Source organism: Schistocerca piceifrons, chromosome 4 (genome assembly GCF_021461385.2).
Source record: "Schistocerca piceifrons isolate TAMUIC-IGC-003096 chromosome 4, iqSchPice1.1, whole genome shotgun sequence".
In the NCBI taxonomy this organism is placed as follows: Eukaryota; Metazoa; Arthropoda; class Insecta; order Orthoptera; family Acrididae; genus Schistocerca; species Schistocerca piceifrons.
The window spans coordinates 229,481,869-229,495,901 of record NC_060141.1 but is presented as its reverse complement, the minus strand read 5'-3'; the positions used below and the strand labels follow the sequence as shown (position 1 = coordinate 229,495,901).

The following is a 14,033-nucleotide window of genomic DNA, read 5'->3' as shown; positions in this document are numbered from 1 at the left end:
TACCTCCAGGTAGGAGGCAGCTAGCCTAAAACCCGTTCACGATGCAGCAAGGAAGGTCACCTACTATCCGAGTGCCTCCAGAATTAGATCACACAACTTCCACTGTAGGACGTGGTACCTCCACCGTCGCCGATGATCCTTATGCGGTGAGTTAAGCAATGGCGTTAACGACGTCTCCGCTGTCTACACACGACAGACTGACGTTGCTGTACCAAAACAACCAACCTCAGACCGACGTCTGGCTAATCAGTCAGCCTAGCCAGTGGTAGAACTCTGCACGACACCATCAGTATGACTGAATACTACAGGCATGGCTGACACTGGAATGGAAATCGATTCGTTTACTTTACCAACCAAACTCATTGCGCGGGCAAGGCACAAGCCAGTGCCATCATGTAACATGGAGAGCCATGTCCGAAAAAAGCCTTCACCGAAACGCCGAAAGCGAAGTCAAACGACTGTGTCGGAACACAGCAGCTCCCGCTCACCAGAGAGAGAAAACCTGGTGCTACAGGACGCCAACCACGAGGCTAACAACATTGCCACCGATTTCAACCCCATGTGGAACGTACGGCAGGACAGGCGGCGTCGATCGCCAATCTCCGGCGGCTAACAGTGATGAACAGGAAAGTTACTGTGCAGGCTGTGAAGCCGCTCAGTCCCTTCGTAACATTCACTCCAGGATTTTTTGGTTGTGCAACGTATGTTACGCCTGGGGCTCCTGTTGCGATTTAAGAGGCAGGCGCTCCGTCGTCAGGCCACAAGTGGCCCATCGGGACCATCCGACCGCCGTATCATCCTCAGTTGAGGATGCGGATAGGAGGGACGTATGGTCAGCACACCGCTCTCCCGGTCGTTATGATGGTTTTCTTTGACCGGAACCGCTACTATTTGGCCGAGTAGCTTCTCAATTGGCATCACGGGGCTGAGTGCACCCCTAAAATTGGCAACAGCACATGGCGGGTGGATGGTCACCCATCCAAGTGCCGACCACGCCCGACAGCGCTTAACTTCGGTGATCTCACGGGAACCGGTGTATCCACTGCGGCAAGGCCGTTGCCTGTTGCGATTTAAGAGCGGGATGGTATTGAAGCCACTGACATCACGTGTCTCCCATCTACTCGAGGATTAGAGTCACGGTATTTGACACCAAATTCATTAATGTTTGTACAACGTTGGGTACCGCCAAACGTCGTGACCCGGCCGTGTTGAACTCCACAAACATGTTCCCCCCACCCCGCCCATTTCCTATGACGGCATGATTTCAAGGACCAAGTCCAGTTCTAAACGTATTGTCCGGAGCAGGATATGGTAATTCACGACCATCACTCACGCGACACGTGGGAAAAGGCACACGGCGACAACTCTACACACGCATCTTACCATCTTATACAGGTGGTGGTGGCCACCAAACAATGGCCTCTGGTCCTATGACCACCACCGATCACAGAAACTTTATCAGCATGATGCATGTCCACCTCCAAGACGGACGGTAGGAGATGAGGTACCGGCAGAATTGAAGCTTTGAGGACGGGTCGTGAGTCGCGCTTGTGTAGCTCAGTTATTAGAGCACTTGCCAGCGAAAGGCAAAGGTCTAGAGTTCGAGTCTCGGTCCTGCACACGGGTTTAATCTGCTGGGAAGTTTCAGCTCCAGCGTGTCTGGCGTAGTGAAGGCTACTGGAAGATGAACGTAACTCACCTGCAGGACTCTGACTGCCATCGACAAGTCACTGTAATGTGAGTCAACTGTGAAAGACGTCTTCCCCAATAACCGTCGACTATGGCTTGCTGGCTCTTTTGAATCAAATCAACAATCTGCAAGACACCTATGCAGTTTGGCAAGGACATGAATCTGTGGCATTGGCAGTATCTGGATTTTTATTACATGGCGCTCAGGGACCTCAACACTCTATCCCTATCGCCAGACAGACAACGAGAAGAACACCAAATCAAGGAGCACAAACCATCGTTGACTAAGTGACGATTAGAAAAGGTCGCCGTCTTCTAGCCCCGAGACGACCAAACGGTCACAAAGGTACCTACCGTGCACCGAATTATAGCGGACATTCGCTGACTCTTACACGGTTAATCACATCCTCATGATGCGAGACGGTCGTACCTGTACAGCCCAAGCAACCGTAGTGAAAGCCAGGAGGATAATTTTTGTCGTCTTTACCAGGAAAGAATTGTAGATATAGAGGCCATTGTAAAAGCGTTACAGCAGCTGATGGGCACTGTCGATACGGCAACAGTGATGACATTAACGGGGAAGGTCTCGCCTGGAGAGGTGAGGGACGCATCGGACAAAGATGTGGCCAGTAAGTTTCCATGCCCCGTTGGATCACCAGTGCAGTTTTACCAGACCTCCTGTACCCTACTAGATTACTGTATTTCCTGAAGTCCTGTTCCCAGACTGTACTGTACCACCTTCGTTTGTAGGAGGCGGCCACTCCCGCTGGAGGTTCGAGTCCTCTCTCGGGCATTGGCGTTTGTGTTGTTCTTAGCGTAATTAAGTTTAAGTTAGTTTAAGTAGTGTGTAAGTCTAGGAATCGATGACCTCAGCAGTTTGGTCCCTTAGGAATTAACACACATTGGAACATTTTGTAGGAGGACTTTTTATCCTGGTAAAAAGCCAACTGGAGGGCAATCGGTCATCGACTATTAGACACTTACAAAGTTGAACGCCGACTAAAAGATCTTCGCCAGGCTTTTGCCAAATTGCAATGAGACGACATTGCCGATGATCCTTAGACTCGAACAGATGTCACTGGGGAGAAATGCCAACATACAAATGACCCCCAGCGACTGCAGGGACTTAATAGCGATCGCCCCAACGTGCCGCGTGAGAGTGGCTATCGTCTCCATCGATTTCAATCGGGCCTTTGACGGCGTGCACCATAACATCCTCCTACGACTGACAGACCTTATGGGATTTCCTCTGAACCTCATCGATGCCCTGCATCTTCTTTTGGCAGCAGAAAGCTCTGAGATCTAGGTCAACGAACAAACGGTGGGCCAACTACCCATTAAGAGGTCTCAACAACAAGGTTGCACCCTTTCTACCTACATTTATTCAGTCATGCTGGAGCCACTCCTTGGGTGGGCTCACACCTGTTGGCTCTCTTGCATCACCCAGCGAAAAGTGTAGGGCGCAAGCCGACGACCTGTTACTGCTGGTTCACTCCATAGGAGAAGTCCGAACAGTACACATTGGCCATGGGCTGGCTTGTGAAAACCAACAAGTCGGCAGCGTTGGATATCGGGAGCTGTCTCGGACTCGACACTGTCGCCCCCCTCCTACCATTTACTGAACTGAGAAATTTGTGAGTCATGTCAAACTGTCGACAGTTACTACTGGTCGTTCGTATGATGGTGAGCCACAACCTGCTTCAGGTGGCCTTCCGTTCATCATGTCCACAGGGCACATATTTAATGTACGTTATTGTACTCTCGGTGAAGTATCAATGGCACTGTAGCTCACTGTGTTCGGTCAGATGGCTGGCTGCGCCCTGTAATAAAAGAACTGTGTGTAGTATTCACTGACTAACTTGAACACGTGTCATGCGACGTCCGTCCAGACCAAATACCAAGTAATATGAAGGGTGTACCATCGTCTATCAGTTATCAAAATGGCCTCGGTCCTGGCTTCGAACCCCGCCATGCTTTGGCAGAAGAAGGCTTCCAGCACAAGAGGTCACCCTCATGTAGCCAACGTCCTTGCCAGTGCTATCGACAGGGGATGTCAAATTGATTCCATATTTTTTGATTTCCAGAAGGCTTTCTACACCGTTCCTCACAAGCGTCTTCTAATCAAACTACGTGCCTATGGAGTATCGTCTCATTTATGCGACTGGATTCGTGATTTCCTGTCAGAAAGGTCACAGTTCGTAGTAATAGACGGAAAGTCATCGAGTAAAACAGAAGTAATATCCGGCGTTCCCCAAGGAGGTGTTATAGGCCCTCTATTGTTCCTGATCTATATTAACGACGTATGAGACAATCTGAGTAGCCGTCTTAGATTGTTTGCAGATGATGCTGTCATTTACCGTCTTGTAAAGTCATCAGATGATCAAAACGACTTGCAAAATGATTTAGATAAGATATCTGTATGGTATGAAATTGGCAATTGACCCAGAATAAAGAAAAGTGCGAAGTTATTCACATGAGTACTAAAAGAAATCAGTTAAATTTCGATTCCGTGATAAGCCACACAAATCTGAGGGCTGTAAATTCGACTAGATACTTAGGGATTACAATTACAAATAACCTAAATTGGAACGATCACATAGATAATATTGTGGGTAGGGCGAACCAAAGACTGCGATTCATTGGCAGAACACTTGGAAGGTGCAACAGGTCTACCAAAGAGACTGCTTACACTACGCTTGTCCGCCCTATTCTGGAGTATTTCTGTCCGGTGTGGGATCCACATCAGGTGGGACTGAAGGATGACATCGAAAAAGTACAAAGAAGGGCAACTCGTTTTGTATTATCGCAAAATAGGGAGATATTATCACAGACATGATGGGTGAATTGCAGTGGCAATCATTAAAACAAAGGCGTTTTTCGTTGCGACGGGATCTTCTCATGAAATTTCAATCACCAGTTTTCTCCTCCAATTGCGAAAACATTCTGTTGGACCCACATACATTGGGAGAAAAGATCATCACTATAAAATAAGAGAAATCAGGGCTAGCACAGAAAAATTTAAGTGCTCGTTTTTCCCGCGTGCCGTTCGAGAGTGAAACGGTAGAGAGACAGCATGAGGGTGCTTCATTGAACCCTCTTCCAGGCACTTTATTGTGAATAGAAGAGTAATCACGTAGATGTAGAGTGTGGGCGGACGAGCGGACAGAGTTTCAGGGTACTCATTTGCACCTGGGATGGGAAACTGTCTCTAAAAGACGGAAGAATCAGCCATGATCGAAGGCTTGAGGATGCAGAAGGCAATGAAAACCACTGCGTTAAAGACACATAGTATATATCCACAGAACATGTGGCCTGGAACTGAAGAAGTCTTTCCACTGGCAAAAGATTCGCGTAAGACGGCGCTGCCGCACACAGCGGCGGAGCAGTGAAGGGATGAGAACCGCGCATGCGCGGTAGCAGACAGCGTGCACAAAAAGTCCACATTGCCAAACTGTGTAGCTGCGGACTACAGTCAAACTCATTTGCTTCCGGCACATCGTATTATACTTTCAAATCTATGAGGGGAATAGTAAATATTACAACCACTTTCGATCAGTCATCATGAGAGATATATTAATTCACGTCTTGACGACATTGCGTTCACTGCGCCACAGATTTACTCTGCGTGAAGTCGGGAGGTGAGAACAGCTGACACAGCTTTGTGAAGACATGAAGTACAATTTTGCTCAAAATAACAATTGTCTCACGACAAGATCATTGAAACTGCTTATAATAATTATCATTTATTGCGAATAGAACTGTATTATCTGTAAAAACTTAGTCTAAGTAAAAATTTAATAAGCAAGGTTCAAAATGGTTCAAATGGCTCTGAGCATTATGCGACTTAACTTCTGAGGTCATCAGTCGCTTAGAACGTAGAACTAATTAAACGTAACTAACCTAAGGACATCATACACATCCATGCCAAGGCATGAACCTGCGACGGTACCGGTCGCTCGGATACAGACTGTAGCGCCTAGAAGAGCACGGCCACTCCGGCCGGCCAATAAACAAGGAAATTAATTTCAAGCACAAAGCGAAATCGTTATATTTGCTTGACAACTAATTCTAATCAACAGGGTTTTTAAAAGGGTGTATAAGGTGTGTGTGTTGATGCGTTTGACTGTAGTTAAGTGTAATCACTACGCATAAAAAAGAATTAGTGATAGAAAAGCCTAATGAAATGACTACCGTAAAAATGGTCAATAAGTTGTCATATTTTTCGCTGTTAACGGGCATTATGCATGTAAACTAACTCCTTCGACATTTCAGTCGGAGACAGCATTTATAATCCGTTCCACAAGTGGACAGTTAACCATCATCTGCGAATAACTCCGGGGTATAATGACGAATAACTTCGAAAACCACCGATATCTAGACAGGTAACAATTCCTGTCATTTTAGGGCCTTATCCAGTTCGTGCCTTGAAAATGACAAGGGGTTCACAAGTGGAAATATTGGACTTTTGACCAATTTATCCAGCTGCATTCTCGCGTGTTATTAGAGCATACAAAATGGTGGGAGAAGCTTAATTCCTACTTGGGCAATATGTTGAACATTACAGTCCTAATCAAAAAGGCTAGGATGTTTTCGTTATTATGTACACAAATGGTATGTTGACAAACACATTTTATAAATCAGGATTCTTTAAAAATAAGAAATATTATTACTTTCTTCCAAGGCATACATCACAATACAACCTTCACTTCTATTTTAATGTCTTTCCGAAAAATCTGATTGTAAATTTACGAACATGAGTTCAAGGCTTATACCCATCATCACTTCCCTGTCAAATTATTCTTTCTGAAACTTTTCAGCATGCCGCACAGACTGTGCCCACGCTACAGGTGGAATGTTGTCTATTGCCTCATGCACAAGCGATTCAGTGAATGTTATCTTGAATTTTTTTTTTCTCCCTCATAGCCTTATCCTTTGGCCAGATTAATTCAATAGGGCCAAACTGACAGTGATACGTGGGCAAACGCAAAATTGTATGACTCCATTCACGTGCAAGAAAGTCAAGTTTGTACGTTCTTTTTCGGAAATTTGTGGTAAGTTCCTATGGGACTAAACTGCTGAGGTCATCGGTCCCTAGGCTTACAGACTACTTACTTAAACTAACATACTAAGGACGACACACGATACATGACACATACACTCCTGGAAATGGAAAAAAAGAACACATTGACACCGGTGTGTCAGACCCACCATACTTGCTCCGGACACTGCGAGAGGGCTGTACAAGCAATGATCACACGCACGGCACAGCGGACACACCAGGAACCGCGGTGTTGGCCGTCGAATGGCGCTAGCTGCGCAGCATTTGTGCACCGCCGCCGACAGTGTCAGCCAGTTTGCCGTGGCATACGGAGCTCCATCGCAGTGTTTAACACTGGTAGCATGCCGCGACAGCGTGGACGTGAACCGTATGTGCAGTTGACGGACTTTGAGCGAGGGCGTATAGTGGGCATGCGGGAGGCCGGGTGGACGTACCGCCGAATTGCTCAACACGTGGGGCGTGAGGTGTCCACAGTACATCGATGTTGTCGCCAGTGGTCGGCGGAAGGTGCACGTGCCCGTCGACCTGGGACCGGACCGCAGCGACGCACGGATGCACGCCAAGACCGTAGGATCCTACGCAGTGCCGTAGGGGACCGCACCGCCACTTCCCAGCAAATTAGGGACACTGTTGCTCCTGGGGTATCGGCGAGGACCATTCGCAACCGTCTCCATGAAGCTGGGCTACGGTCCCGCACACCGTTAAGCCGTCTTCCGCTCACGCCCCAACATCGTGCAGTCCGCCTCCAGTGGTGTCGCGACAGGCGTGAATGGAGGGACGAATGGAGACGTGTCGTCTTCACCGATGAGAGTCGCTTCTGCCTTGGTGCCAATGATGGTCGTATGCGTGTTTGGCGCCGTGCAGGTGAGCGCCACAATCAGGACTGCATACGACCGACGCACACAGGGCCAACACCCGGCATCATGGTGTGGGGAGCGATCTCCTACACTGGTCGTACACCACTGGTGATCGTCGAGGGGACACTGAATAGTGCACGGTACATCCAAACCCTCATCGAACCCATCGTTCTACCATTCCTAGACCGGCAAGGGAACTTGCTGTTCCAACAGGACAATGCACGTCCGCATGTATCCCGTGCCACCCAACGTGCTCTAGAAGGTGTAAGTCAACTACCCTGGCCAGCAAGATCTCCGGATCTGTCCCCCATTGAGCATGTTTGGGACTGGATGAAGCGTCGTCTCACGCGGTCTGCACGTCCAGCACGAACGCTGGTCCAACTGAGGCGCCAGGTGGAAATGGCATTACAAGCCGTTCCACAGGACTACATCCAGCATCTCTACGATCGTCTCCATGGGAGAATAGCAGCCTGCATTGCTGCGAAAGGTGGATATACACTGTACTAGTGCCGACATTGTGTATGCTCTGTTGCCTGTGTCTATGTGCCTGTGGTTCTGTCAGTGTGATCATGTGATGTATCTGACCCCAGGAATGTGTCAATAAAGTTTCCCCTTCCTGGGACAATGAATTCACGGTGTTCTTATTTCAATTTCCAGGAGTGTACTAAGGACGACACACACAACCATGCCCGTGGGATGGGTCGAACCTCCGACGGGAGGAGCCGCGCAAACCGTACCAAGACACCTTCCTTGACGATTCTAATTGACCCGTGTTTCATTTAGGTAACACACTGCTGAACTACCTCCTTCTCTCGTATCGTGAATCTTTATATGGGATGTAGTTCGTGCTGCACTTTTATCACTTCTTTGAAATAAAAACCGTCTTCTTAACATATCAGGAATCAACGTGTTTAAAATTCTTTACATTGACGAGGCGCTTACCGCTGAAGCTAATTTTTTCCTACACAACTGTAACACGTTTATGTGATGTCAGGCTTTCATCATTCACACGGAGCACTTTAAAACATCGTTGGTAAAACCATCCATTTCCATTACACGAGGTTCCTTGCGATTTCGATGTTTTCCAGGCAACACGAAACCACTTTTTCTACTGTTCCTAGGGCTCTGACACCTTCGTTTGCAGTTCTCTTTACAGTTCTCCTGCCGACACTACATGATTCTGGGGTCCGTTCTTGTGTCTTCAAATGTCAACAGTAGGGGACTTGCTCTCAGATTCGCACTTCCCATTTTTGCCGTCACCTGGCTCTTTTTTAATCGCACTTAAACATTTACAGATAACGTTGCATCAGTATTTCTAAAATTGTTGGGAGATGTGGAAACAAAACGACTATTCACGTTGGTGTGTAGAATGGACGAGTCTGCCGATAGCCTATACTGTCTGACTTTCGAAAAGCATCATCCACACAACACTGAAGATTGTTATGACCGACAAGTGCGATAATGTTCGCACAATCAGCTTAACAGCTCATGCATCCAAGTTGCTGAAAAGAATGATGAACAGAAAAACGGAAAAGAAACTACAGAAATTGTGAAACGTCAATGAGTTTGCCCCGAAGAAAGGTAAAAGCTCCAGAGTGGCAGTTCTGACGTAGCGGTTGATAGTGGAAGCATGACTAAGAAAAAGCAATAAATGTTCATAGGATTTTTCTAGCTGGGAAAAGCGTTTGACTATGTCAGATGGTGCAAAATGTTCGAAATTCGGAAAAAGACAGTGAGCCGTGCACGGCTCCTGTTCATACCATTTATTCCTTGTCATCTTGTGTTGACTGTATTTCCGTCTCGTTTTTCATTCGATTTACTGGCGTCACTAAGTTGCTGGCCTGCCTGCCCGTGAGTGGCCGCAGCAGCGCTATCGATACGAGCACTGTCGTACTGTCTTTGGAGCGACCGCTAGGATATCCGGGTCGTGGTGTGCGGTGAGTTCAGTCGGGATGGAGCTCCAGTGATGTCTGCACAGCCAGTACTCGCCCTACCGCTGGGGACACACATCCACTGTCCGACGGAAGGAGACTTGAGCGGGGACGTCCGTTGGTTGGTCGTTCGGTCGGTCGTCTCATCGGGCGGTGTGTATTTGGTCTTCCGATCGCTTCTCGGCCCCTTCAATTGATCATCTTGCTTGACTTTGGTCGGTTCCTTCCTTGCACAGAGATGTCGGGTGGCCAATGGACCGGTGTTCCCTCTGCGTGGTTGGGTCCGAGTCAGTGTCTCCGGTACGTCGTATGTCCGGAGGGAGTCGGGACGGAGCAGTAGTAAGGCCCAGACAGCCATGACTCACCCGACCGTAGCCGAAACACATGACTTGAGAGGGGACGACCGTGGTCGGTCGTTCGGTCAGTCGTCTCACTGGACGACGTGTATTTGGTCACCGACCGCTTCTAGGTTCCTGTGTGTGTCGACTTGTGAGTCGTTCTTGTTTTTCCACAGTGACTGTTTTTAGTATTGTTCGAGTTGTGTGTGGAAGTGTTTTCGCGGAACCGTGTGTGGCTCGTGTGGTTTGACTGAGCTGTGTGCGTGCTGGCTAGTGAGTCGGTTGAGACAGAGCAGCAAGCAAGTCTCCGCAGCAAGACGCTAGGCTGGCGCCGCTGGCGGTGTGCACGCGCTGTCGGATCGTGAGGCGCTAGCTGCGAGAGTGGTAAGTTCGTTGTCCACCGCACCTGGACACTGAAGTTGAGTGATCAGTTTATCTGTTATGAAACCTCAACTATTGTGACATCTCTTCGCTCGTTTGCTGGTTGTTGCCCCCATGTCCGTTCGGCTAGCAGCATCGATTGATGTGTTGGAGTCAGCGAAATCTCACAGCCGTCTTCAGATGTTATTATTAACTATTGAATTGACTGTTACTTATCAGTGAAGTGCAGCAGCGGTATTTTCTTCCCTGTGACCGTTAACGGTCCAGTTACCTGCCCTGGTCATTAGCGTAGTTCGTAGGCAATGTGCCTTTTCCTCGTCTTGTTGTTACTGTCCAGCACAGCGTGTAGTTCGACAGCTTTTTAAGTTCTTTGGTTCATATTTTGCTTGGAGTGGTTATTGTTCCCCTGACTGTTTCTAGACGCCAATTTCTGAAGGCGTAGTGCTGTTCGTATTCCCCTCCTCGGCCAATATTCTCCATCGTTGTGCCGTTTGTCGGACGGAATGGAATTAGTAAAATTGTTGGTGGGTCCTTGGGCCGTCCCTCGTTTGGGTTGCCATCCGATTACCTAACTTCAGCTCTTGGCTGCCTGTCTCACCTCACCTTACGTTTGAACTACCTTCCGAGGGTCGACCCTTAGAACACTTCTGAGCGCCACTTGTTCTGTCTGTTTTAAATTATGATTTTCATTATAGTTGAAGTAGTGTGCGAGGCCTTTGGTCGTGTATTAATTTAGTTTTTTTTTTAATTTTACATAACGGCCTTCAGCTGTGTTAAGTTAAAATTTTGAGCAGTGATTGTTTTAGAAAAAAGAAGTTTCTATTTTTAGAAATTTTTCTATCTGAAATTGTTTGTAATCCAGGCTCTAACCTGTTAGTTGTACCATGTGTTACGTGTGGCCATCAACCGAGGATTTGTGTGAAACCCTTAAGATGGCCTTCAACCATGTGTATTCACTAAAGGAAAAATTTTAATAAGAAGCAAGGGATTTATTCTAAATTATTTATCTGACTTGTTGTTCAGGCCTTCTGCCGTTGTTTCAAATTTGTTTGTGGTCTTCAGCCGTGCAATAGGTTAATGAGGCTTTGGCCATTCTGTTGTAAGTTGAAAAGGAAATTTTCTTGCTTAAAAAGAAATGTTTATTAATTTGCCTTAATTACAGTTGTCCCTCAGACGTGTAGTGTAGGCCTTCAGCCGTTAATTGTTCTCACTGTAAGTTTTATAAGGAAAAACTTTTACCTTCTATTTTTAATTTCTTTTCATTTCTAAGCCAGGCCCCCCGTCGTTCTGTGTTTGCTGAGTGGTTTTGGGCCTTCAGCCCAGAAAGTATCTTAAGTTTTCTTTAACTAGGCCTTCTGCCGGATTGGTTAGTTGTAATCCTTAAGCCAACGTGTAAATAAGTGTGTGTTGTATTTTGCAGCTCACTGTAACTGTTTACGACCCCATCCACAACCTTAACCTTACGCTGTGCGCTCTCTGACTACCTACCAATCAGGTCTCACAGAGGTAAGCTGTAGGCTAAGACGGCTGGCATATAATATGTGCAAGAGCCAAGATCGAGCAATAAGAGTGGAAAACCAAGAACGAAGAACTCGTGTCAAAAAGAGTGTAAGACGGTATGTAGTCTTTCGCCTCTATTGTTCAGTCTAGACATAGAAGAAATGATAACGGAATAAAAGAAAGCATCAAAAGTGGGAATAAAATTGAAGATGACAGGAAATCGATGACAATAATATTCGCTGATGATACTGCTACCCTCGGCGAAACTGAAGGATAATTACAGGATCTGCCGAAGGGAATGAACAGTCTCTCGAGTACAATATGGATTGCGTGATGTCCTGCCCACTCGTCTAATGTAGGGTGCCAAGAATGCTGTTATCTCGGATAGCTAGACAACATACAAGGAAATCTTATTAACAGAGTGTATTACAGTAAATTGAATTGACAATTTCGATACATGCAATTTCCATGCAAGCAATTAATATAGTTAACAGGTCACGGCTGAATCGTTAGGATGACGGCTCGTCTTCTAGTGCGGCTCTTCTATTGGGTGGAGTGTAGCTTATACACCACTGGCCATAAAAATTGCTACACCACGAAGATGACGTGCTACAGACGCTAAATTTAACCGACAGGAAGAAGATGCTGTGATATGCCAATGATTAGTTTTTCAGAGCATTCACACAAGGCTGGCGCCAGTGGCGACACCCAGAACGTGCTGACGTGAGGAAAGTTTCCAACCGATTTCTCATACCAAACAGCAGTTGACCGGCGTTGCCTGGTGAAACGTTGTTGTGATGCCTCGTGTAAGGAGGGGAAATGCGTACCATCACGTTTCCGACTTTGATAACCGCTTGTAGCCTATCGCGATTGCGGTTTATCGTATCGCGACATTGCTGCTCGCGTTGGTCGAGATCCAATGACTGTTAGCAGAATATGGAATCGGTGGGTTCAGGAGGGTAATACGGAACGCCGTGCTGGATCCCAACGGCCTCGATCACTAGCAGACGAGATGACAGTCATCATATCCGCATGGCTGTAACGGATCTTGCAGCCACGTCTCGATCCCTGAGTCAACAGATGGGGACGTTTGCAAGACTACAACTATCTGCACGAACAGTTGGATGACGTTTACAGCAGCATGGACTATCAGCTCGATCAAGGCTGCGGTTACCCTTGACGTTGCATCACAGACAGGAGCGCCTGCAATGGTGTACTCAACGACGAACCTGGGTGCACGAATGACAAAACGTCATTTTTTCGGATGAATACAGGTTCTGTTAACAGCACCATGATGGTCGCATCCGTGTTTGGCGACATCGCGGTGAACGCACATTGGAAGCGTGTATTCGTCATCGCCATACTGGCGTATCACCCGGCGTAATGGTATGGGGTGCCATTGGTTACACGTCTCGATCACCTTTTGTTCGGATTGACGGCACTTTGAACAGTGATCGTTCCATTTCAGATGTGTTACGACCCGTGGCTCTACCCTTCATTTGATCCCTGCGAAAACCTACATTTCAGTAGGATTATGTCTTACGCATGTTGCAGGTCCTGTACGGGTCTTTCTGGATACAGAAAATGTTCGACTGCTGCCCTGCCCAGCACATTCTCCAGATCTCTCACCAACTGGAAACATTTGGTGAATGGTCGCCGAGCAACAGGATCGTCACAATACGCCAGTCACTACTCTTGATGAACTGTGGTATCTTGTTCAAGCTGCATGGGCAGCTGTACCTGTACACGCCTACCAAGCTCTGTTTGACTCAATGCCCAGACGTATCGAGGCCGTGTTTACGCCAGAGCTGGTTGTCCTGGGTACTGATTTCTCACGATCTATTCACCCAAATTGCGTGAAAATGTAATCACCTGTCAGTACTAGTATAATATATTTGTCCAATGAATACCCGTTTATCATCTGCATTTCTTCTTGGTGTAGCAATTTTAATGGTCAGTAGTGTATTTTCTTCTTATAGGGGCAGCTCCCGTAGTGGTGCGGTCCTATTCGGGGTACTATTGGCTGAAATCGTCTCACAGCCTCATCTGCTGTTACGTTCCAGGCCGACTTGCCGGCTCTTCATGTTACTCCGGTACATTCCTCCCCTGCCAAAGCGACGGACCTTCGTCGTTTAGGGAGATAGGCAACGGCAGGGGAGGCCGGAGGGTGGACGCTGCGCTGCAGGTGACGTCAAGCTTCCGGTCATACCCCGCCATCTGGCCTTACCTTTGGCGGAAACGTCCCCCAGAAAACGACCAGAAGGCCATGCGTCCGTCT

At 47.4% G+C, this 14,033-nt stretch overlaps 1 pseudogene; it reads right to left on the bottom strand.

Annotated features, from left to right (window-relative positions):
- Positions 1-944: 944 nt before the first annotated feature.
- Positions 945-1,061, bottom strand: LOC124797001 (annotated as a pseudogene).
- Between the last annotated feature and the right edge of the window lie 12,972 nt (positions 1,062-14,033).